Here is a 26,169-nt window from a genome sequence, read left to right on the forward strand (position 1 = left end):
CTGCTTTTGCCACTTGCCAACTCCCAGTGTCTGTGCAATTGATTCTGTGCCTTCTTACCTAAGTGTCTTGGTCAGTGTAGCAAACGACAAAAAATATAAAACTAATTCTATTTGTCTCTGTTAAGGTTTTCATTTTTGTAAAGAGACACTATGACCAAGAAAATGTTTATAACGGACAACATTTTATTGGAGTTTGCTTACAGTTTGAGAGATTTAGTTCATTATTGTTAGGGCAAGAACTATGGCAGCATCCAGACAGACATGTGCTAGAGGAGCCCAAAATTTTTATCTTGATTTGAAAGCAGCCATGGGGAGACTAGAATTTTATACTGGGTGGAGCTTGAGCCGATCCCCACAATGGCACATTTCTTTAACTAAGTACAGACCTACTCCAAAAGGCTATACCTCCTAATAGTGCCATTTTTAAGGGCAAGCATTCAAACACATGGTTATAATAGGGGCAAAAGCTATTGAAACCACAACATAGTTCTATGAAAATTAATGCCAAAGAATGTTCTTACCAGAAGAAAATTTTAGGAAATATGTGAGAAGAATAATGTACAAAATTAGAATTCACTCATTCTATGGATATTTATTGACATGCATGATATGTACTCACTGATAAGTGGATATTTGCCAAAGTATAGAGAATACCCATCATACAACCCACAGATGCTAAAAAGTTAAACAAGAAGGAAGCCCAAGTGAGGATGCTTCAATCCCACTTAGAAGGGGGAACAAAAGAAACATGAAGGATAAGGGAAGGAGGGACCTGAAAGGAGAGGAAAGGGGGAGGGGGAGATGCAGACAGGATCAGGTTGTAATGAGTAATGAAATATCTATTTACTCATTGTCTCTGTGTGTCCTACTAGCCAAACATTTATCTTGGGGCAATCATCTGTACTTCCTTGTAAAAAATCCTTGTAGCTTGGTTGGTTAATTGTTTACAAATACTTATGGCGGGGTAGAGAGTGTCAAAAAACTCTAGTCTGAACATTTAGCTGCTCTCTGTTACCTCTTATAACTGTTCCTTATCTGCACTGGCCCAGAGAAAGAAATAGAGTAATTTGTCCAGGAGAAGACTAGGAAAGCAACATTTTATCTACCTGGCTAGAGAAAGGCCTTTATTCTTCCTGGATAACATTTTAGATGTATCTTGTTTGAGAGAATACCTACACCTCTCGAAATTATCCCTCAAGTATGATATATAAGGGAGACCATGATTTCCCAGAGTGAATATTTGCAGAATCATGTCTCGGTTTGTCATTAGTACCTTGGCTAAAGAGCCAAACATTGTACATTTTACTTTTGTGATTGACTTTTAGCAGTGCTTGACAGAATTGGGAGGAATTGATAAAACTGTGGATTAGTAGGGGAAGAACACTAGCATGCATGATTAGGGGAAGGAGATAAGCAGATTCAGAGAAGTTTGATGAGATGGGGTGGTATTTTCAGGACAAATTGGACCTCATGGTTTGTTTTTATAGGGCTTGTGGTGACAGTGGCCAGAGCATGGAGAGTGCAGAAAGTAGTCTGACATGTAACTAAGGTGTAGCCATTGAGGCAAAACTATTGGAGAATTCACAGGCGATATGGAATGCCATGCTTGATGGATAATATTTGGTTCAGTAGTATGTAGATACTTTGAGAACTGACAACATCCTACATCAGATATTACAGACAGTGTGAGTATATAAATACCTTACATTAGGTATTTAGGTGTCAGCAAGCAACTTTAGAGGAAGCCTGGATGCTGCTATGTGTCATAAGAAATCTCTCTGAGGATGATTAAAGAGCCCAGTGGAAAATTACTGATATAATGTAAGAACAAATGTGGGAAAGGGAATATGGGGGTACGAGCTTTAGCATCTTTTGCATTTAACGTAACTTGCCAGGTGAACTGTATAAAAGAGTTAGAGAATAGACATGTTGCTGTGTCATGTTATTCATAAATCTAGGAGGTCAAAACAAGAAGAGGTTCCAGATCATACCAGTAATACAGAACTCTTCCCAGGATCTCTAAATCTGGAACCTTTTTTGGAGAGTCATAGAAGTAGAAGGAAGCATATAACCTAAAAGTGACTGCATATGTCTTTCTTGTCAGACCTTATTTAAGAGAAAGTTTATGATCCAGCATGCTGGTGGAGTTCTCAGTATTATTCTGGATCAGAAAAAACATGGTAATAAGAGAATGTTCAAATTGTAACTTTAAGCTAATGTAGAAAATCATGGTATCTAGTGAATGTTGAAAATCAGAACTATTGAAGCTAAGGAAGACTTTCGAACAAGCAATGAAGGAGTCCCTTGCTACCTGGATTGGGGGTTTATGAGACATGACAGCAGATATAATAAGCCTCAATAAGCTGTCTGCTGCAGAAACAGAAAAAAAAAAAAAAGAGCAATATAGCCATCCCTCCTTGAGACAAAGTCTTCATAATATAAGGTAGAAAAAGATGACTCAGTCACTGATGGATTGGCTCATGTAAACTTTGCTATCTCCAGCTGAGGTACCTCTGAATGTTAAGAAATGAAAAACAGAGAGGAAGAGAAGGAGAGCGGGAGTGAGGGAGATAAGAAGTGAAGGAGAGAGGGAGGAGAGAGGAAGAGGGGGAGAACGGGAAAACAAGAGAGGGAGAGAGGAAGGGAGGGAGAGAGAGAATGAGAGAGGGAGAGAGACTTACAAATGCGTCTGATAAAGAAAGGATGGGAAATCGATCCCCATAGGTACAAGAACTCAAGACAAAAGTATCAAGTTTTGGAAAGTGCTATGATTAGGTCAGACATACATAAAAATGCTATAAAAATTGCAACATCCTGTGCCTATGAGCACAAAACACCTTTCAGGTGTTATAGAGTCTTCTAGAATATCGGTTAGTTTTCATACACAATCACATGCTGGTCATCCAACCTCAGTACAGCCAGATTAATAGAGTTGATATGTGGGATTGGCATGGAAAGACTTAAGAAGCCTTTTTGCAATGTACGATACTTGTAGAAAATGTTAAACATGTTTTCCTAAATCCACCAATGACCCTTTTTACTAGAAGTCACTAGCAGCCCAGAGGGCTATGTTTGTGAATTCTCAGAACAATTATCAAAAAAATAAAATAAAATAAAATAAAAGTCCCCAAAGGGGTTTTGTCTTGGTCAAGGAAAGGTGAAGAAACTCAGAATACAATTTTAGAACAGCAATTTTTGATGTTATACGTGGTACTGCAACAGTTATCATATTAATATCAGTTAACAGGACAGCCTCAATTATCATGAAAACTTCATATTCCATAAATACATGGATCAAAAGTCTATGTGGCTTCTGGAAAAATACACTGCAAAGGTGATATTTGTATTTACAGCAGCTAGAGATGATATGAAAAACCCCAGTCTCTAATACAGTTCTGAGCCAGTATTGTTTCAAGCCACCAAGCCTCTCCACTTGCCTCTATATTACTGACCCTCCTATCAAGACAGACCTAATTCTTGCTGATATCAGGTACATACATAATACCAGAAAGGGCTTTAAACATAAATGAGTAATGGTAGAGACATGAATGAACACAGGAAGTATGTGTCTAGAAAATAACCAATGGGCTTATTTACAAGCTGTATGGCTTGTAGTAACACAAGACTAGTAACTCATAACCATCTGTACTGATAATTGGAGCCAGGAGTGTTTTTTTTAAGTGTCAGTCCACCAATCTCTGAGTCTCATCAAAAATTAGGAAAGTTATATAGCCTTACCAATGTGAGGGCCACCTACTTACAGGTGAACATAGAAACAGATTATGATGTTCATATATAGTCTAGGGACCAGCATGGATAGTAAATAGCCAAAACAGCTGGCATTCCAGTAAAGTACTCTCTATTCATGCACCGTGCTATGTAGTCCCATTAGGTTTATCCTAATTAGTAGAATCACTAGATGGGATCTGTGATAGTGTGAATGAAAATAGCTTACATACACACATAGGGAGTGGTGTTAGTAGTAGTGTGGCCTTTTTGGAGTAGCTGTGAATTTGTTGGAGGAAGTATATCACAAACAGGTATACTTTGACATTTCATTTTCATGTATGTGTACCTATGTGCAACTCAAAGTGACAGATGTATTCATTTCAAGTACACTGATGTCTCAGCCTAGGATGAGGACACTCACATATAAAGGCACTTAACATCTTCCCTACAACCTTACTGCAGCAGGATTGAGAGAAAACAATATGTTGTTAAATCAACACTGCACAGGTAGAAGAAAGCCCACAAATAAGGTATGATTGCTAAATGAAAACCCCAGGGCCGGGGCTAGGAAGGTGTTATGGGTACTATAAATATCAACCTTTATTTTTTTATTATAATTTAAAAATAATTCTTGGTAATTTCTACCGCAGGCAATGTACTATATTTTTTTATTTTGTATTTTTATTTTAATTATTTTAATGTATATTCTCTGTATTTACATTTCAGATGTTATCCCCTTCCCCCAATAACATCCCCACTGCCCCTCCCTTTGCCTGCATTAAGGTGCTCCCTCTCCCAACTACCCTCTCTCATCTTAGCTCCTTGGCATTCCCCTATACTGGGAAAACAAGACTTCACTGGACCAAAGGTCTCTCCTCCCATTGATGCCAGAGAATGCTATCCTCTGCTATATATGTAAATGGAGCCAGGGGTCTCTCTGTGTGTATTCAGTGGTTGGTGTTTTAGTCCCTGGGAGCTGTGGTAGGTTTGGTTAGTTGATCATTTTGTTCTTCCCATGGGGTTGAAGACCCTTTCAGCTCTTCCAGTCTTTTCTCTAGCTCCTTCATTGGGGTTCTTGTGTTCAGTCTGATGGTTAGCTGCAAGCATCCTCCTCTGAATCAGTATCAGTTCTGGCAGAACCTCGGAGGAGGCATCCATACCAGGTTCTTGCTAGTAAGTACTACTTGGCATCAGCAATAGTGCATGGATTTAGTGGCTGCATATGGGATGGATCCCCAGGTGAGGCTGTCTCTTTGGATAATCTTTTCTCCAATCTCTGCTCTTCTATTTGTCTCTTTATTTTCTCCCATGAATGTTTTGTTCTCCCTTCTTTTTATTGGATATTCTCTGTATTTACATTTCAAATGTTATCCCCTTTCCCCCCACTCCAATCCCCAATCCCCCTCCACTTCCATGCATGAAGGTGCTCCCTTTTCCAAACCCCCTCTACAACCTCAGCTCCTTGATATTCACCCACATTGGTAGAACATGCCTTCACTGGACCAAAGGCATTGATGCCAGACAATGTTATCCTCTGCTGGATATGCAACTGGTGCCTTGGGTCTCTTTATGTGTGCTCACTGGTTGGTGCATCTAACATCCTTCATATGGATGGATTTATGAACAGATAATATGTAAATTTGTTTTTGCTCTGAAATAGCTTGGTTTCTCCATCTATGATAATTGAGAGTTTTGCTGGATATAGTAACCACATCTGGCATTTGTGTTCTCTTAGGGTCTGTATGATGTCAGTTCAGGATCTTCTATCTTTCATAGTCTTTGTTTAGAAGTCTGGTGTAATTCTTATTGGTATTCCTTTGTAGATTGTCCTGAAGCTGTTTGTATTTTAGCGTTAATTCTACTTCCCCAAGAAGTGATGCCCAGTCACCTACTCCTGAGGTAACTTCATCTGAACCTTCCCATTTTAATTAGTAAAAAATGGAAAGCCAGTGACTGGGTGGGGAGAAGGAGGTGGAGTGAGGAGAGGTCTGAGAGGTCAGGAGAAAGGGTGGAGATCATTACAACATGAAGATTCACAAGGACCAGCTAGACCCAGGTGGGATTTATTGGTGTTAAATAGCTAAAAACATTAAGGATTTTATAGGTCTAATATCACATATAGAAGGGCAATCTGTACCTTTGTCTATGTGTTGTAATCTTGTTGTGTAGAGGGTTTGTGGATTGAAGGTTGAACATATAAACCTGTATTAAAAAGCTATTGGGCAATAGAGTTGTGTTTGTGTTGAGCTTTGGGGAAAAAAAAAAGCACACCTAGAGTGGAGTTGGAATGCAGGCAAAGGAAGACCGCCAAGGGAAGGGAGTTTCACGGCCAGGGTTGGGCTGTGAGGGTGGTTCGGACTAGGTGGTTCTGGGGAGTCTGGTGGGTCTGTGGACCTTTGAGAGACTGCTCCTGGGTGTTAGGCTCTCCAGGTAGGCTGTGAGTTCCAATGGTGGTGGGCTGGCTGTGGGTTTAATCTCAGGCAGCACCGAGTTTTCTGAACCTTAAGAATTCCCTAGGGTTTCTTAAGACTCCCCAGATAGTCAGTGGAGGGGATGTGTGGACTTTCAGGTGTGCTCAGGAGTGAGAGTGCTTCTGTGGCTCCTGTGGTTGCCCAACAATCTGCAGGAAGGCTGCCAGTCCTGATGAAGATGATCTGGTTCTGAATATCAGTCTTTATTGTTGAGGGAGCCTCTTCAGCCTCCATTGCTACTAATATTGGTTACATGTCAGAATTAGACAGTGAAGACACTACATACTATGAACATGGATGAGGAAGCGAATATACCTGCATACATCCCATGTTTACTGGACTCATAGTACCTGAAGGAGGTTCAACAAACTGCTAGAAAACTATTGTCAAAAATCCAGTTCAGTTCTCTCTCCAGAATGCTGCACTGTAGACATCCTAACCAAGACAATCATGCTTGTGCAATAGAGGCATAATTAATTCTTTTAGAGGTTTGATAGCATGCATTGAAATCCCACTATATCACCTTCTCTGAGACCAGGGGAACACTATGAAAAAGAGGAGAAGAAAGAATCTAAAATTGAGAACAAGTCATAATGAGCTTCATGGCTGTCATCTGAACCAAGCAATTGACATTTTGAGGCATTAATCTGTGCTACATTTAAAAAGATCATCTCAGCTTTCCTGCATTACCTATTATATGCAATTCTGCACCCACACCCCTGTAAGTAACCACTTTCCTATGCTCCAAAAGGAAGCACAATAAACTCATTGATATATCTGAACAAACTTTAGCAGAATTGTGCCTTGTTTTGTCATTGGGCCCTTATTAGACAGGCAGACATTGCTTGTCTCTCCTGGGAGAAATTTTAGCAACATTGTATCACATTTATAATTTTATTTTCTGTATATTATGGTGTCATGACACCTTCTAAAACATTTTTAGTTAGATAGTTACTCCCAAAACACTTTGTATGTTATGACTACATATAATGATAAAAAATTCCCATTGTGACTATTCAAAATGTTGGCTTATATTAGAATTGGTATCCCTTTTTGGAGGCACTCAAAGCTATGAGGTTTCCTCTTAGTACTGTTTTCATTGCATCCTACAGGTTTGTGTATGCTGTGCTTTCATTTTCATTAAATTCTATTAAATCCTTAATTTCTTTCCTTATTTCTTCTTGGTTCATCCTATCATTGAGTAAAGCATTGTTCACCTTCCATGTTTATATGGGCTCCTTGTTGTCTTTGTTGTTATTAAAGACCAGCCTTAGTTCATGGTGATCTGATAGGATGCATGGGAGTATTTCAATCTTTTTATGTCTATTTTTGCTTGTTTTATGACCAATTAAATGGTCAACTTTGGAGAAGATGCTGTGAAGTGCTGAGAAGAAGTTGTATTCTTTTGTTTTAGGGTGAAATGTTCTGTATATGTTTATTAATTCCAATTGGTTCATAACCTCTGCTAGTTTCACTGTGTCCTTGTTCACTTTCTGCTTCCATGATCTATCCATTGATGAGACTGGGGTGTTGAAGTCTTGCACTATTATTATGTGTGGTGCAATATATATTATGAGCTTTAGTAGGGTTTCTTTTATGAATATGGGTACTAAAATGTGCTTTTCAAATTTAATATTTTAAATGTATTATGATGTTATAAGATTTTATATTTTGGGTGTTTGAATTAAAATATATTAAATCCAAGGTAAAATTATGGTCTCAATCATTATTTATACCAGATTTTTACCAGTCTGTGGTAAAATATAGAATATGTGAAGCTTGCAGGTTATGTACCTATATCCTACCAGAAAAGCAGTTGAACAACTGGAAGTCAAAGTAAAGTGAAGAGAAAATGTATCCTTTATTTCCTAATTATATCCATTTAATGTAAATTGCCTTTTATAGTTGATTAGTAAATATTAATAAGTTTTTCCCAAAAGGTACCTTAATAAAAAGTAACTGATTCCTGATACTTACATACTTTTATATGTCCTGGTATGTAACTAGTAACTTGTATGTAAATTATTTAAAGTATACATTTTCTGTCTCTTTAATTACTTTTTCAGAAAAATTATATTATAGTAGATTTGTAACAAGCATAATATTTAATTCTAAATTATTTAAGTATAATGTGCCATAATTTACTCCATGCTATGACTGTAAAGAATTTTATTTTTGTCTTTTAGTTTCAGTAAACACAGTTATAAAGGAAAAATACAAAAAAATATCTAAATATACGAAGAAAGGGGTATTTCCCCTGAAAGAATAGTATTAATGTTTCATAGTAGTATTATATATTGTTTATTGATTCTTAAATTGTTACTAACAATAATATAGAAAATATTACTAGAGGTTTCAGACACAGACATCAAGAAGGCATCTTGAGTAAAAATAGAGGGAAGTAACATTTTTTTTCCAGGTTAGATACAAACATGGAAATTTTCACAAAAACATAAAACAAAGGATAAACCTTAAACATATTAAATATAATTAAAAATTTCATCTTTTATTTTAATTATTAAAGAAGACCATGAAATGATAAGAAAGCAAGTAACAAAAATTTTGTGTTTAAAATATTTATAGATGAGCAGTTCCCAAAGTTTAAGGCCTGGTGAGAAGGAGATCAGCCAGGGAGCAGAGAGATCTCTGCCAAGTGGGCACGGAAATCATGCCACTGCCCTGCCTGATCCAGGGACCAGGAACCCAGCATTGGGACCTCTGTTCCCACCCTGTGGGTTTGTGGCACAGAACAGGGCTCAGCACATCTGCCACCTGGACCAGCAGTTCCTAAAGGTTAAGGCCTGGTGAGGAGGAAATCTGAGCAGCCAGGGGACAGAGAGATCTCTGCCAAGTGCACACGGAAAACGCGCCCCAGCCCTGCCTGACCAAGGGACCAGGAATCCAGCATTGGGAACTCTGTTCCCACCTGGCGGCGTTTGGTCACAGAACAGGGCTCAGACCATCTGTCACCTGGACTAGTGGAGATCCAGAGACACAGACTAGGTACAAGGGAAAGGCAAGAACATACCACTGAAAACAAGATGGCAAGAGGAAAGTGAAAGAGCATATCCCTAGGAAACCAAGACAACCTGGCAATACCAGTACCCAGCTCTCCCATCACAGCAAACAGCAGTATGCCAAACGCTCCAGAAAAAGAAGATGCAGACCAAAAATCATATCTCAAGATGATGACAGAGATCCTTAAACAAGAACGGGAGGAAAAGCAAAAAGAATCAGAAGCTTTTAAAGAGGAAACAAGAAAAAACACTCAAAGAACTAAAAGAACTAGAGGAAAACAGAACCAAAGAGATGAAGGAATGGAAGAAGGAATTTAAAACAGAAATTGACAAAATAAAGAAAACACTAAAAGAGATAACCCTAGAGGTAGAACACCTAAAAAAGAAATCAGGAGTCACAGAAGCAAGCATTTCCAATAGACTACAAGAGATGGAAGAGAGAATCTCGGGGGCAGAAGACAACATTGTAAACACAGGCAAAATAACCAGAGAAGATGCAAAAACCAAAAAGCTCCTTACCCAAAATGTCTAGCAGATCCAGGGCACAATGAAAAGACAAAACCTAAGGATAATAGGAATAGAAGACAGAGAAGAATATCAACTAAGAAGCACAGTAAATATCTTCAACAAAATTGTAGAAGAAAACTTCCCTGCCCTTAAAAATGAGATGACCATGAGCATAAAAGAAGTCTTCAGAACTCCAAGTAGGTTGGACCAGAAAAGAAATTCCTCTCTACACATAATAGTCAAAACACCAAGTGCCCAAAGCTAAGAAAGAATACTAAAAGCAGTAAGGGAAAATGGTCAGGTAACATATAAAGGCAGACCAATCCGAAAGACACCCGATTTCTCAACAGAGACTATGAAAGCTAGAAGAGCCTGGACAGACATTATGCAGACACTAAGAGAGCACAAGTGCCAGCCCAAGCTGCTATATCCAGCAAAACGATCAATCACCATAGATGGACAGATGAAGATATTATAAGACAAATCTAACTTTACACAATATCTGACCACAAACACAGCACTACAACGAATTATAGGTGGAAAACCCAGTACAATGAGGGGAACTACATCCTAGTAAAAACAAGAAAACTCCTAAGCAAGAAAACCAAAAGAAGAAAGAGACACAAACACAACTCAACCTGCAAAAGCAATAATAGCAGGAAACAGAAACAACTATTCCTTGATATCTATTAACATAAATGGACTCAACTCCCCAATAATGAGACATAGGCTATCAGACTGGATACATAAACAAAATCCAGCCTTTTGCTGAATACAGGAAACTCATCTCAATGGAAAAGACAGACACTATATCAGAGTAAAAGATTGGAAAAAAAAAAAAAAAAAAAAAAAAACTTCCAAGCAAACAGCCCCAAGAAGCACACTGGAGTGGCTATTCTAAGATAGAATAAAGTAAACTTCCAACCAAAAGTTATCAAAAAAGATAAGGAAGGACACTTTTTACTCATTACAGGGAAAATCTGTGAGGAGGAACTTGCAATCCTTAACATATATGCTCCAAATAAAAAAGCACCCACATTCATAAAGGAAACCCTAATAAAGGTCAAAAAGTACTTTTCACCCCACACAATAATAGTGGGGGACTTTAATACCCCACTCTCACAAATGGACAGATCATAGAAACAGAAACTGAACAAGGACACTGTAAAACTAGCAGAGACTATGAACCAACTGGAATTAATAGATATCTACAGAACATATCCTAAAGTAAAAGAATACACCTTCTTCTCAGAACCCCATAGCACCTTCTCGAAAATTGACCACATAATTGGACACAGAAGGAGCCTCAATCGATAGAAGAAGATTGAAATACTCCCATGCATCCTCTCAGATCACCATGGTCTAAGGCTGGTCTTTAACAAAAACAAAGACAATAAAAACCACACATACAAATGGAAACTAAACAACTCTCTATTAAACGACAGCATGGTCAAGTGAGAAATAAAGAAAGAAATTAAGTATTTTCTAGAGTTCAATGAAAACAAAAACACAACATACTCAAACATATGAGATGCAATGAAAGCAGTACTGAGAGGAAAACTCATAGCCCTGAGCGCTTCGAAAAATAAACTGGAGACAGCATTCATCAGCAACTTGACAGCATAGCTAAAAGCTCTAGAACAAAAGTAACCAGATACACCCAAGAGGAGTAGATGACAAGAAATAATCAAATTAGGGCAGAAATAGACCAAATAGAAATAAAAAGAACTACCAAAAGAATCAACAAAACCAAGACCTGGTTCTTTGAGAAAATCAACAAGATTGATAAACTTCTAGCCAGATTAAGTAGAGGGCAAAGAGAGAGTATACAAATTAACAAAATAAGAAAGGAAGTGGAGAAATAACGACTGAAACTGAGGAAATTCAAGAAACCATCAGATCCTACTACAAAAGCCTATACTCCACAAAGTTGGAAAATGTGGAGGAAACAGATGAATTCCTAGACAGATACAAGATCCTAAAGTTAATCCAGGACCAGGTAAACAATTTAAATAATTGCATAACACCTAAAGAAATAGAAGAAGTTATCAAAAGTCTCCCAACCAAAAAAAGCCCAGGTCCAGATGGGTTCAGTGAAAAATTTTATCAGTCATTTATTGCAGACACAACACCAGTACTCTCCTAAATATTCCACAAGACAAAATCAGATGGAATACTACCTAACTCATTTTTTAGTCTTCAATAACCCTCGTTCCTAAACCACACAAAGACCCTACAAGCAAACAGAACTTCAGACCAACCTCACTTATGAACGAACATTGTTGCAAAAAGACTCAAGAAAATCCTTGCAATGGGAATTCAAGAACACATCAAAATGATCCTTCACCATGACCAAGTAGGCGTCATTCCTGGGATGCAGGGATGGTTTAATATAAGGAAATCCATCAATGTATTCCACCATATAAACAAACTCAAAGAAAAAAATCACATGGTCATCTCTCTTGATGCTGAGAAATCATTTGACAAAATTCAACACCCCTTCATGTTAAAAATCCTGGAAAGAACAGGAATCCAAGGTCCATACCTAAACCTAGTGAAAGCAATATACAGCAAGCCAACAGCTAATATCCAACGTAACGGTGGGAAACTTGGAACAATCTCAATAAAATCAAGAACTGGACAAGGCTACCTACTCTCCCCCTACCTATTCAACATAGTACTGGATGTCCTGGCTGGAGCAATTAGACATCAAAAGGAGATCAAGGGGATACAAATCAGAAAGGAATAAGTAAAAACATCACTCTTTGCCGATGACATGATAGTGTACTTAAGTGACCCCACAATTTCCACCAGAGTACTCCTACAGCTGATAAACAAGTTCAGCAAAGCGGCTAGGTACAAAATTAACTCAAACAAATCAGTAGCCTTCCTATACTCAAAGGACAAACATGTGGAGAAAGAAATTAGGGAAAAGGTACCCTTGACAATAGTCACAAAAAACTCTGAAATACTTTGGTGTGACTTTAACTAAGCAAGTGAAGGAACTGTATTACAAGAACTTCAAACCTCTAAACAAGGAAATCGAGGAAGATCTCAGAAAATGGAAAGATCTCCCATGCTCATGGATTGGAATAATCAACATTTTAAAAATGGCCATCCTACCAAAAGCAATCTACAGATTCAATGCAATCCCCATCAAAATTCCAACCTAGTTCTTCATTGAGGTGGAAAGATCAATGTGCAATTTCATCTGGAATAACAAAAGACCTAGAATAGCCAAATCCATCCTCAACAACAAGAACACATCTGCAGAAATCACTATCCCTGACCTAAAGCTATATTACAAGGAAATTTTGCTGAAAACTGCATGGTACTGGCACAGATATAGGCGTGTGGATCAATGGAATAGAATAGAAGATCCAGAAATGAGCCCTTACGTATATGGTCACCTGATTTTTGATAAAGGAGCTGTAATTGTTCAATGGAAAAAAGACAACCCATTCAACAAATGGTGCTGGTCCAACTGGCACTCAGCTTGCAAAAGAATGAAAATAGACCCTTTCTTATCTCCTTGTACAAAGCTCAAGTGTAAGTGGATCAAAGATCTCCACATTAAACCAGGTACACTGAAACTATTAGATGAGAAAGTAGGGAAAACCTTAGAACACATAGGCACAGTAGAAAATTTTGTGAACAAAATACAAGTGGCTCAAGCTCTAAGGTCAAAGATTAACAGTTGTGACTTAATGAGATTGCAAAGTTTCTGTAAGGCTAAGGACATTGTCAACAAAACAAAATGGCAGCCAACAGAATGAGAAAAGATCTTTACCATCTCCACATCAGATAGAGGCCTAATATCCAAGGTATACAAAGAACTCAAAACTAGACACCAGAGAAGTAAACAACCCTATTAAAAATGGGGTACAGAGCTAAACAAAACATTCTCAATTGAGGAATATGGAATGGCTGAGAACCATCTAAGGAAGTGCTCCACATCCTTACCCATCAGAGAAATGCAAATCAAAACAACCCAGAGATTCCACATCAAACCAGTCAGATTGGTCAAGATCCAAAACTCAGATGACAGCAGATGCTGGTGAGGTTTCGGAAAAAGAGGAACACTTCTCCACTGTTGGTAGGGTTGTAAACTGATACAACCACTGTGGAAATAAGTCTGGTAATACCTCAGGAAACTGGACATAGTACTACCTGAAGACCCAGCTATTCCACTTCTGGGCTTATACCCCAGAGACACTTTAATACACAACAAAGGTATATGCATCACAATGTTCATAGCAGCTCTATTTATAATAGCCAGAAGCTGGAAAGAACCCAAATGTCCTTCAGTAGATTAATGGATACAAAAATTGTGGTACATTTACACAATGGATTACTACTCAGATATCAGAAACAATGACTTTATGAAATTCTTAAGAAAATGAATGCATCTAGAGAATATCATCCTGAGTGAGATAAACCAGTCACAAAGAACAGACATAATATGCAGTCACTGATAATTGGATAGTAACCCCATAAAACTCTGAACACCCCAGAAACAACTCACAGACTATATGAAGTTCAAGAAAAGAGAAGAAACCACTATGCTTAATCTTTACACACCAAGAAAACTTTGGGTAATTCCAGGTTACATCCTTTTTTACATGTACTTTATGTTCATTGTAACTAGTAAGATCTTAATGCACACTATCAAACCTTTAAAAAAAAGCCAAGCACTGGCAAATATGTATTCATATACTTTTATGCAAAAAATGCTAAAATTTGTACATTTATCTTTGTTTTTTAAAATAAAATTGTTAAAAATATATTTATAGATATTGATGTTTGTTTTTAACTTATGACATTAATTCTAATAATATTTTAGTAATCTTTTAGTATCTGTGATAATTTTACATTTGAATTTATCTACTAATATAATTCATGTTTTATTTAAACTTCTACTTATTATTATGAATTTACCCTTTTTACATGCATTTAAATATTCAACATGGTAGACTTTAGGTATAGCAGATCATACTTCATGTGGTGTGGACTTCATTCATTTCGACAGTTGCCTTAAGAAAAATCATTGAAGTTTCTGGAGAAGAAGCTGAATCTTTAACATTTGGAATAAAGACAACAGAATAGATTCTTTCTGGTTTGTTAACTGGACAACATACTCAGAATATCTATGGCTTGAGTAGTTCTACATACATACTCATGAATGTATTAATTTTCTATTCTGAGTGTTTAGAATATCATGACTAATAGGAATACAAATTTTGGTACTGATAATGATTCTAGAGGAAGTGAAACCACAAGCATTTCCAATGTCTACTTCCTGAGTAGCTGGGCCTGTAAGCAAGTGCTGCAGCAGCTGAAGGAAGTTGATCTTAAAAATAACGTCTTTGATCTTGGACTCAGATTTTAGAAACTGATTCTCTTTGATTGCTGGCCTCAGTACATAAATCCTGCCCAGACAGAGCTGGTCTCCCAGGTGTGCTGTCACTCAAAGATCACAGGTAAGTCCATTACTTTTGCCTCTATAACAGGGCAAAGAGGGACCTGCCAGAAGTGCAAAGGGCAAAGTAATCACAAAACAAACATGGACAGGAGCCTTCTGGTCTCCAACTCCCTGAACCTCTCCTAGAAGTGGTCTCCCAAAAGGACTTACATATCTAAGTTCATAGCTCTCTGTACCTCTTTGCAGCCTGGAGAAATCTAGAATCCCAGGAGTGCTGGCATACCACAGATAACACACTCTCAGGCACACAGGTAGAACATGCAGAAATCAGAGACAACAAGACCAACTAACACCAGAGATAGCAAGTTGGCAAGAGGCAAGCTAAAGAACCTATAATTAGAACCCAAGGCTACATGGCATCATTGAAACCATTTTTCCCACTACAGGAAGTCCTGGATACCCCAACACAATGGAAAAGGAAGATTTGGGTTTAAAATTACATCTCATGATAATTATAGAGGACTTTAAGAAACATAAATAACTCCAGGATAACACAGTTAAATAGGTAGAAGCCCTTAAAGAGGAAACAAAAAGAAATCCCTTAAAGAATTACAGAAAAGCACAACCAAACAGGTAAAGGAATTGAACAAAACCATCCAGGATCTAAAAATAGAAATAGAAATAGTAAGGAAATCAAAAAGCAAGACAACACTAGAGATATAAAATCTAGAAAAGGGATCAGAAGTTATAGACGCAAGCATCACCAACAGAATACAAGAGATATAATAGAGAATCTCAGAAGCTGAAGATATCATAGAAAGTATTGATACAACAGTCAAAGAAACTGCAAAATGCAAAAAGCTTTTAACCCAAAAACATCCAGGAAATACCGGCCACAATGAGAAGATCAAACCTTAGAATAATAGGTGTAAACGACAATAAAGACTGCACTTAAAGGAACAGTCCCTCCAGGTCTGAAATTTTGCCCTGAGCAGACTGTGGGCAATGGTTCCACACAGAATTCCACAATTCCCAGAGGAATCCCTTCAACTAGGTGCTCTAAAATAACCAGGATCACAGGCGAGAAGGACACAACATCTGTCCCAATAACTGGGGTAACAGGTTCCCCCAGGATCCATGGATGAAGAAACTCCCACTCAGCCAGTGGTACAGTCCCTTCTGGTCTAAACTTGTGCCCTAATCAGACTTTGGGCTCTGGTTCCACACCCATCTACACAACACCCAGAGGAAGTGCATTATTCAGGTGATCTAACTAACACTCCCAGGAGCACAGGATCATAGGTGTGCTAACACTCCCACGATCAAAAGATTACAGGACCATAGAAGAAGCATGACTCCTAGGAGTTAGTACATACCAAGGAGGACTGAAACTCTGACACACAAACAACAGGAGCTTGGTCACAATGGAACTTCAGTATCTCAGAGGCAGCTTGACTTCCAGGATATCTGACATACTCATGATCCCAGGATCATAGGATCCCAGAGAAACCTGGACTCTAGAGAGTTCTGATACAATCAGTATCTCACGAAGGACAGGCTCCTGTCACAGAAAAATATGACAAGTAGCACTGGAGAAAATCAGATGGTGAGAATCAAGCACAAGAACATAAACAGAAACCAAGGCTACTTGGCATTATCAGAAACCAGTTCTCAAACTACAGCTTGTCCTGGATACCATATCAGAACGGAAAAGGAAGATTTATATTGAAAACCATATCGTATGATGTTGATAGAGTACTTGAGGAAGGACATGAATAACTCCTTTATAGAAATGCTGAAGAACACTACCAAACCTAAGAAGGAATTGAATAAAAGCATCCAGGATCTAAAAATGAAAACAAAACCAAAGAGATCAGGAGTCATAGATACAAGAATCATAGACAGAATACAAGAGATAGAAGAGAGAATCTCAGGGGCAGAAGACACACACCATAGAAAACATTGATACAACAGTGAACAAAATGCAAAATGCAACAAGCTTCTAACCCCAAACATCCAGAAAATCCAGAAAACAATGAGAAGACAAAACTTGAGTCCAATATTTATAGAGAAGAGTAAATATTTCCAACTTAAAAGCTGAGAAAGCATTTGACAAAATTCAACATATCTTCATGATAAAAGTCTTGGAAAGATCAGGAATTTAAAGCCCATATTTAAACACAGTAAAAGCAATATACAGCAAACCAGTAGCCAATATCAAACTCAATGGAGAGAAACTTGAAGCAATCCCACTAAAATCAGGGACTAAACAAGGCTGCTAACTCTTTCTCTACCTATTCAATAAAGTACTGCAAGTCCTAGCCAGAGCAATTAGACAACAAGAGGAGGTTGAAGGGATACAAATTAAAATAGGAAATGTCATAATGGCACTATTAACAGATGATATGATAGTATATTTAATTGACACCAATAATTCCACCCGAAAACTCCTAAATCTGATAAACAACTTCAGGAATGTGGCTGAATATAAAATTAACTCAAGCACATCAGTAGCCTTCCTTTACTCAAAGGATAAACAGGCTGATAAAAAAAATCAGAAAAAGATACCCTTCACAATAGTCACAAATAATATAAAATACTTTGATGTGACCCTTACCAAACAAGTGAACGATCTGTATGACAAGAACTTCCAGACTCTCAAGAAAAAAAATATTAAAGGGGGTTTCAGAAGATGGAAAGATCTCTAATGCTAATAGATTGGCAGGGTTAATGTGGTAAAAATGGCCATCTCACCAAAAGCAATCTACAGATTCAATGGAATCTTTATCGGAATTTCAACTCAATTCTTCATAGAGTTAGAAAGAGCAAATACCTTTGAAATAACAACAACAATGACAAATCAGGATAGCAAAAAATATACTCAACAGTAAAATAACTTCTGACTGAATACTATCTCTGACCTCAATCTGCATTACAGAGCAATCATTATAAAAACTACATATTATTGATAAGAGGCAGGCAGTTAGATCAATGAAATAAATTGAAGACCCAGAAATCAACCCACATACATATGCCCACTTGATATTTGACAAAGGATCTAAAACAATCCTGTGGGAAAATAGACAGCATTTTCAACAAATGATGCTGGTTCAACTGGCAGTCAGTATGTAGAAGAATGTAAACTGATGCACTCTTACTTCCTTGAAAAATGCTCAAGTCCAAGTGGATCAAAGAACTCCAAATAAAACCGGATATGCCAAAATCAATAGAAGATGAAATGGGGAAAAACTTAGAACACATAGTTACATGGGAAATTTTCCTGAAGAGAACACCAAGGGCTTGTGCTCTATGATCAAGTATAGAGCCTTTCTCCTGGGACTTTCTGCTAGATAGTCTCCTCCCTGGAAGATCCTTAAGCATACCAGATGATCAGCTGCACCTAGAGCATTTGGTAATAACTTTCCCCATTGGAGTCCTACAGCTTCTTCTGGGATACCCATAGAGGGGATCCACCATACACCCAAGCCTCTCCCACCCAATCTGATGAATACCACTCCCTTTCTGATTCACCCTTTCTCCTGGGGTAGACAGCTAACGAGTATGCTCCATGAAAGAGGCTATATCCTGAGGCATATGAGAGGATCCACTGCTTTCATAGCATCTGACTACTCCCCAGAGGATTCCATGTCTTGAGGCATATCTGAAGAACAGCTTCACTCAGAGCATTTGATACCAAATTCTGAGGTATCCCTGGAGATCTGCTGCACCCAGGGCATTTGACACCACACCTGGAGATATCCCAGGAGATCCATTGTACTCAGGACACCACAGCCTGAAGTGATACCAGGAGTACCTCTGTACAAAGGGCAAGTGAGCAACTTCAACCTCTGTCTTAAGTCATCCCAGGGGCTCAGTGGTACAAAGGTTAACTGACCCAAAAGATAGAAAGGCTCTGGATTTAACTACAAACAGGAAAACAGAAACTACAGTCCAGAGCCGCCCACCCCAGAGAACAGCTTCACATAGGACAACAGTGTGAAGCTCCTCTGAAGACCCAAGTGTATGAACCCATTCCAGGAGATCTACTGTAGCCAGGGCAACAAACCAGGAGCTTGTCTGCTTCTCTGAAGACCCCCCCAATAGTTGGAATGCTCCACAGGAGAAATATCGACCGATCTAGTCCTATAGACAATCCTATAATGAAAACTTCAACACAAGGAAATGAGAACATCTCTACCAAAGAAAAGACAAAGTATCTAGCATCTTACAATAAAGCCAAAAAGAAGAAAAAAATCACAAGCACATAAGGCCATGCACAAAAACAAATATAACAGCAACCAATGTTAATCTTTAATATCTCTCAATATTAATGAACTAAACTCACGTATAAAAATAAGTTAACAGACTGGATAGGTAAATATAATACAGCATTTTTCTCCATGTAAGAAACATACCTCAATAACAAAGACAGGTATATCACAAAGTAAAAGGAAGGAAAAAGGATTTACAAGCAAATAGCCTCAAGAAATAAGCTGGAGTTGCCATCATAATATCCAATAAAATAGACTTACAACCAAAAGTTTTCAAGTGTGATGAGGAAGGACACTTTATATTCATTAAAGGGAAAAATCTACCAAGAGAAAGTCTCAATTTTGAAATCTATGCCCCAAACTCAAGTGCACCCACATTCATGAAAGAAACTTTACTAAAGCTCAAAATCCACAGTGAAATACATATTAGTGGGAGACTTCAATACCCCACTTTCACAAATTGACAGGTCATTGAAAGAGACACAGTGAAACTAATAGATGTTATTAAACAATTGTATTTAACATATATCTATAGAATATTTCATCCTGAAACAAAAGAATACACCTTATACTCAGCACTTCATGGTACCTTTTCCAAAACTGACCATATGATAGGTCACAAAACAATTCTCAACTGACACAAAATTTTGAAATAATCCCATGTACTCTATCAGAACATGATGGCCTAAGGCTGGTCTTCAAGACCAGCAAACACAACAGAAAGCCTCCAGAAACATGGAAACTGAACAATGCTCTAATCAATGGTAATGTGGTCAGGGAAAAAATTAAAGACATCCTGGAATTTAATGACAATAGTGACACATCATAACCAAATTTATGGAATACAATGAAAACAATGCTAAGAGGAAAATTCATAGCACCAAGTTCTCTACTAAAGAAACTGGAAAGATCTTAGAATAGCAACTTAAAAGCACAACTGAGAGCTCTAGAACAAAAAGAAGCAACTGCACTCAAAAGGAACAGAATCAGAAAATAGTCACACTTAGAGCTGAAATAAACCAAATAGAAACAAAGAGAACAATACAAATAATCAACAAAACCAAAAGCTGTTTCTTTGAGGGAATCAGCAAAATAGATAAAGCTTTAGAAAAACTTACTAAAGGGCCCAGAGTCAGCATCCAAATTCACAAAATCAAAAGAGAAAAGGGAGATATAACAGAAACTGAGTAAATTCAATAAATTATATACTCATAAAAGTGGAAAATCTAGATGAAATGGATTCTTTTCTAGACAGATAGCCATATCAAAGTTAAATCAAGAGCAAGTAAACTATCTAAATAGGCCTATATTTCATAAGCAAAGAAGTCATTAAACTCTCCCAACCCAAAAAAAAAAAAAAAAAAAAAAAAAAAAAAATCCCAGGGCTTGAAGGATTTAGTTCAGAATTCTACCAGTTCTTCAGAATAAGACCTGATATCAATATTCCCCAAACTATTCAATAAACTAAAAACAGAAGGAACATTACCTAATTCATTCTATAAAGCTACAATTAGCCTGATACCTAAAACACACAAAGGCCCAACCCCCCCAAAAAAAGACTTCAGACCATTTGTGCTTATGAATATCAATGCAAAAATACTCAATAAATGTTTTGCTAACTAAATCCAAGACATCAAATCTTTATTCACCACAATCAAATAGGCCCTATAGTGGAGAGAGAAACCTTGTAGAGTCCACTTCCAGAAGAAAGAAATGTCATCAAATGAGGGATGGGGTTGCTATCCCACAGTCAAAACTCTAATCCATAATTTTTCCTGTCAGAAAAAAAAAACAAACAACGAACAAAAAACAAACAAACAAACAAAGAAACAAAAACTTCAGGGATGAATAATGAAGAAGAGCCTGAGAAAAAGAAGGTCCAAGTAAAGGCCCAAAAGGGGATCCAGCTCAAGAACTGACACAGTTACTAAGGCTATGAAAAGCTCACTATACAGGACCTATCAAGACTGCCCTCTGAAAAAACCAATAAACAGCTGAAAAAGTTAGATGCAGATATTTTCACCCTCCCCCCCCGAAAAAAAAACACAATAAAAGAGAAGCTGCTGACCATATGAATTTTAAAAAGAAAACCAAAGTGCAATTGTTGCAGTCTTTCTTAGAGCTCCCTTATAATAACAAAATACTCATGGGAGGAAATACAGGGATAAAGAGTGGAGCAGAGATTTAAGAAAAGATTGTCCAGAGATTGCCTCATATGCCGCCACCAAACACAGTCACTATTGCTGATGCCAAGAAGTGCTTACTGGCAGGAACCTGATATGGACATGGAAGGCTCCTCAGAGGCCCTGATAGAAGAGGATGATTGCAGCTAACCACCAGACTGCCCACGGGAACCCAAATGGAGAAATAGAGGAAGGACTAAAGGAGCTGAAGGGTTTTCAGCACCATAGGAAGAACAACAATATCAATCAACCAACACACCCAGAACTCTCAGGGACTAAAACACCAACCAATGAGTACATATGGAAAGACAAATGGCTCCAGCCACATATATAGCTGAGGATGTCATTATTTGACATCAATAGGATGAGAAACTTTTGGTCCTATGAAGGCTCATTTCTCCCATGTAGGGGAATGCCAGGATGATGATATGGGAGAGGGTAGTTTGTAGTGGGAGTATCTTCATGAAATTAAGAAGTGGGGGGCGTGGGAGGGGGGGAAGGAGATAACATTTGAAGTATAAATATATAAATATCGAATAAAAAATTTTAAAAAATCAAAGAATAAAACAAAAACAATAATAATGCTGGTCCAAAACACCAAAATGATAAAATGACTCCTAATAACATTTTGTTATACTCAGTACCTTCTTCATCTATCATCAGAGGAGTTTCCTTCTGCAGCAGATTGGAACAAATATAGAGAGAGACCCATACCCAGATATTGTATAGAGAGTGCATGACCTTGAAACACATGGCCCTAAATGGGATATCTCCTAAGAATTCAGAGAGCCCCTTTGAAGAGGAGACAGAAGTAGTTTAGCGCCAGAGGGGATGCAGGACCTCAAAACAAGGCCTTCCAAATCAACATATGCACATATCATAGAAATTCACAGGAAACTGAAACAGCATGCATATGGCCTACATGAGTTTGTACCAGGTCCATTCCATATATATTGTGCCTTCCCAATTAACATTTGTATGGGATTCTTGATTTTGGCTCTCTGATTCTTGTGCCAACTTTTGGGCTCTTTTCATCCTGTTGGTTTGTCTTCCCACTTTTGATGTGATAATTTTGTTTTATTTTATTATTATATTTTGTTATATTTTATTACTGTTTCTTATAATCCTTTTCTTTTCCAAACTCTCTCTCTCTCTCTCTCTCTTTCTCTCTCTCTCTCTCTCTCTCTCTCTCTCTCTCTTTCTCTCTCTAAATCACCTGAAATTATTATTCCAAGAGAAAAAAAATAACTAAATGACAATTAAAACTTGTTTCTGCTGTGTAATGCAAATCTTTTATATGTTTTGTTTTAGTTAACTGCCTCATTAATGATTTATAGATGAGTATATAGCTGTGGGAAAAAGCCTTATCTAATGTACTCAGAATAATTACATATAAAAGAACTATGTGGCTCAAGGGAAAAATTTCTGAAATTACTTACTGCCTTAACTTCAACCATATTAAATTATAAATATTTCAAAATAGACTCATCATAATTTTGAGCTTATAATGTTGCCAACTTTTGGAAAAAAACTGTGGCTTCTCAGTCATATTCTTGCATATGTTTCTAGTGTACAACATTCAGAAATATCATGGCTCATCAAAAAGTTTAGAAGCTGTTTTGTTTTTTTTTTTTAATTTTAGAATCCAAATCATAAAATCATTTTTTTCCTTGAGGTGCATTTTTCATGTGTCATGGCAAATATTTGCATAGTAAGATAACCTTTAAGAAAAATGTTCATTTTTATCATTATTGATATTGTATTAGAACATGAACAATTTTAAGATAATGTTTATACTGATCATCAGTTTTCATAAGTTTTTATCTAGTACCATAAGCTATTATTATAACCTCATGATATTTTTTCCTTCAGAAATAATTTTCAAGTTTTTTTCAATGTTATTTTTTCTAATACTTTATAGATTTTTCTTATTCTTTTTTACTCCAAGATGACTCGTTCTCCTCTTGTCAGACATTGATTACCCATAGTTCTTTATTTAATGGAAAAGTTCTGTGAGTTTTTTTTTATCAATATCATCATGTAAACTGGATATTGTTGTTTTTCTCCTCTAGTTTAAGTTATCATGTTGGTGAAATTTCATGAGTTCAACTTCCCTGTTGTCATTATTTGAATCAAATTGTCCCACATGGGCTCAGATGTTTGAATATTGGTCCTCAGTTGGTAGAACTGATGAAGAGCGTTTTTATTCCATGTAGTAAAATAAGTAAATATGTTTCTTCTTATGTGAGTATTGAAATTGCACATTAGTTGTTTTTGCAGTGGACTTTGGTCCAATTGCAATGTACTTAATCAGTGAGCAATCTCTCTAGTCCCTCAAATATTTTCTTGTTGTTAGTCATCATGACTGGAATAAGATTGTCCCAGTTAACGTTTTACTGCTGTGAACAGACACCAAGTCCAAGGCAAGTCTTGCAAAGGAATATATTTAATTGGACTGGCTCACAGGCTCTGTGGTTCAGTCTGTTATCATCAATGCTGGAGAATGGCAGTATCCAGGCAGGCATGTCAGGCATGGTACAAGCAGAGATGAGAGTTCTACATCTTCATCTGAAGGTTGTAAGTGGAAGAATGACTTTCAGGCAGTTAGGATAGGGTCTTAAAGTCCACACCTACAGTGGCATACCAACTCCAAGCAGACCACACCTCTAAATAGTGCCATTCCCTTAATCAAGCATATTGAAACCATGGCAAAGATGAAATCATGAAGTTGTTTTAATTTACATTTTCCTTACTGATGATGGTGTTGAACAATCTTAAGATATTTTTATTTACTTTTATTTCTTCCTTTGAGAACTTGGTTCAGATCTATAGACTAATTTTTAATTGTGTCATTTGTTTTCTTGATTATTTGATTTTTTTTAGTTCTTTGTATATTCTGGTTATTGATCCTCCATGAAGTTTTTGTATACTATGTGAGCTTCCTCTTCCCTTGGTTGATTTTGAGATTATTAAGAGGAGGGGCTTTAAAAATTAACTATGTCATGAGATTGGAGCTTACATAAATGAGACATTAAATTTACAGGCTGGAGTGACCCACTTTCTTTTTCTGTTTTTGCCATGTGAGGATGTAGCAAAAAGATTCCTTCTTGGAAATAGAAATATGTTCTCCACAGAAATCAAGAGATGAAAGGCAAATAGCTTTAAAAAATCTTTAAATGTACTCAATGAACTTATACATCATATAAATGCAAATTAATATTTGCTATTTCCTATCACCCTCTCTTTACTGGATGCCGTGGTTTCACACCGAGGATGCTGCTCTAGTAAGGAGCTGAATGCATGGACTCTGCCACTTGGTCCACAAGCTACACTCTTCATGAGATTTACTTCCCAGGCAGTTCACTTTACCTGCCCTGATGCTTCTGCCCAAGAGTTTTTCTTTACCCCACTGCTTGGCACAAACATGACTCTACTGCCCGATAGCTTTTCATAGATGTTTAATATTATATTCTCAACCTACAAACCCTCTACACAATAACATTATATCCAATAGAGAAGGATATAAACAACACTTCTATAAGAGATAAAAGACCTATCCCTTAAAAATATTCAATTCTACCTAATGCCAATTATGGCCAACTGGATCCAGGTCTGCTTTCTCCCACTACATTTTGTTTTTTCTCCCTCAATACTGTGTTTCTCTTCGGTTTTCCTACCATTTCTCTGCCTATTTCTTCATTTTGCAATCATGTATCATCTTAACATAAATCTACACAGAATCGTTATGGAGGAAACAATACAAAACAAAAAAAAATGACTAGAAACATTGATATGAATGTTAGCAAAGGGCGAAACTTAAACTAGAATACAAAGTTGGACAGTCACTATGGAAATCAGCGTGGAGATTCCTCAAAGTTATAGCACATGACTGTCTTAACATGAACTGAACAATGACAATTGACATGTCAAATTGGGTATAAACTAAGGGATGCGTAGTGTGGGAGACATTGTCTTCTCCATGGAAGAATATGCCAATTGGTTACACAATACAAAACATTAAGCCCTAAAACCATACATACAAATAACACTATACAGACTGAGCAGGTTATACATGTATGTATGTAGCAACAATGAGAGGCTATGAGTTTTAAAGAAAGCAAATGGGAGAATGTGGAGTGAGTATAGTGGAGGAGACAATGACATAATTATATTATCATTCAAAAATAAGTAAATCAAAAGAACCAGAAGTGTTTGCCATAGAATCCACCTATATAATTCTTATGTATATACCCAAAGTGAGATCTCACAGTTCCCCAATATTACAGGTTATCACCTTTGTTCTTGGTTACCCACCAGAAATTGACAAGACCCTATTGCTGAGTCACAGAACATGGAAAATTTATCCTTTTAGAGGTCTGTAAGTTTTATCGTTACTGGCTAGATTTCATAATGCATATGACATTCAGCAATGGTGGTTCTGCCAAGACTAGATTACTTGACTAATACTGGCTGAATATAATGTGGGTAACTGACTACTTTGTAGTTTCATTTAAGCCATGTTCCATAAGACAAAATAGATACCTGAATAATTATTTGGTTGTATCCTAT

Source organism: Micromys minutus, assembly GCF_963924665.1.
Source record: "Micromys minutus genome assembly, chromosome: X".
Taxonomy (NCBI): Eukaryota; Metazoa; Chordata; class Mammalia; order Rodentia; family Muridae; genus Micromys; species Micromys minutus.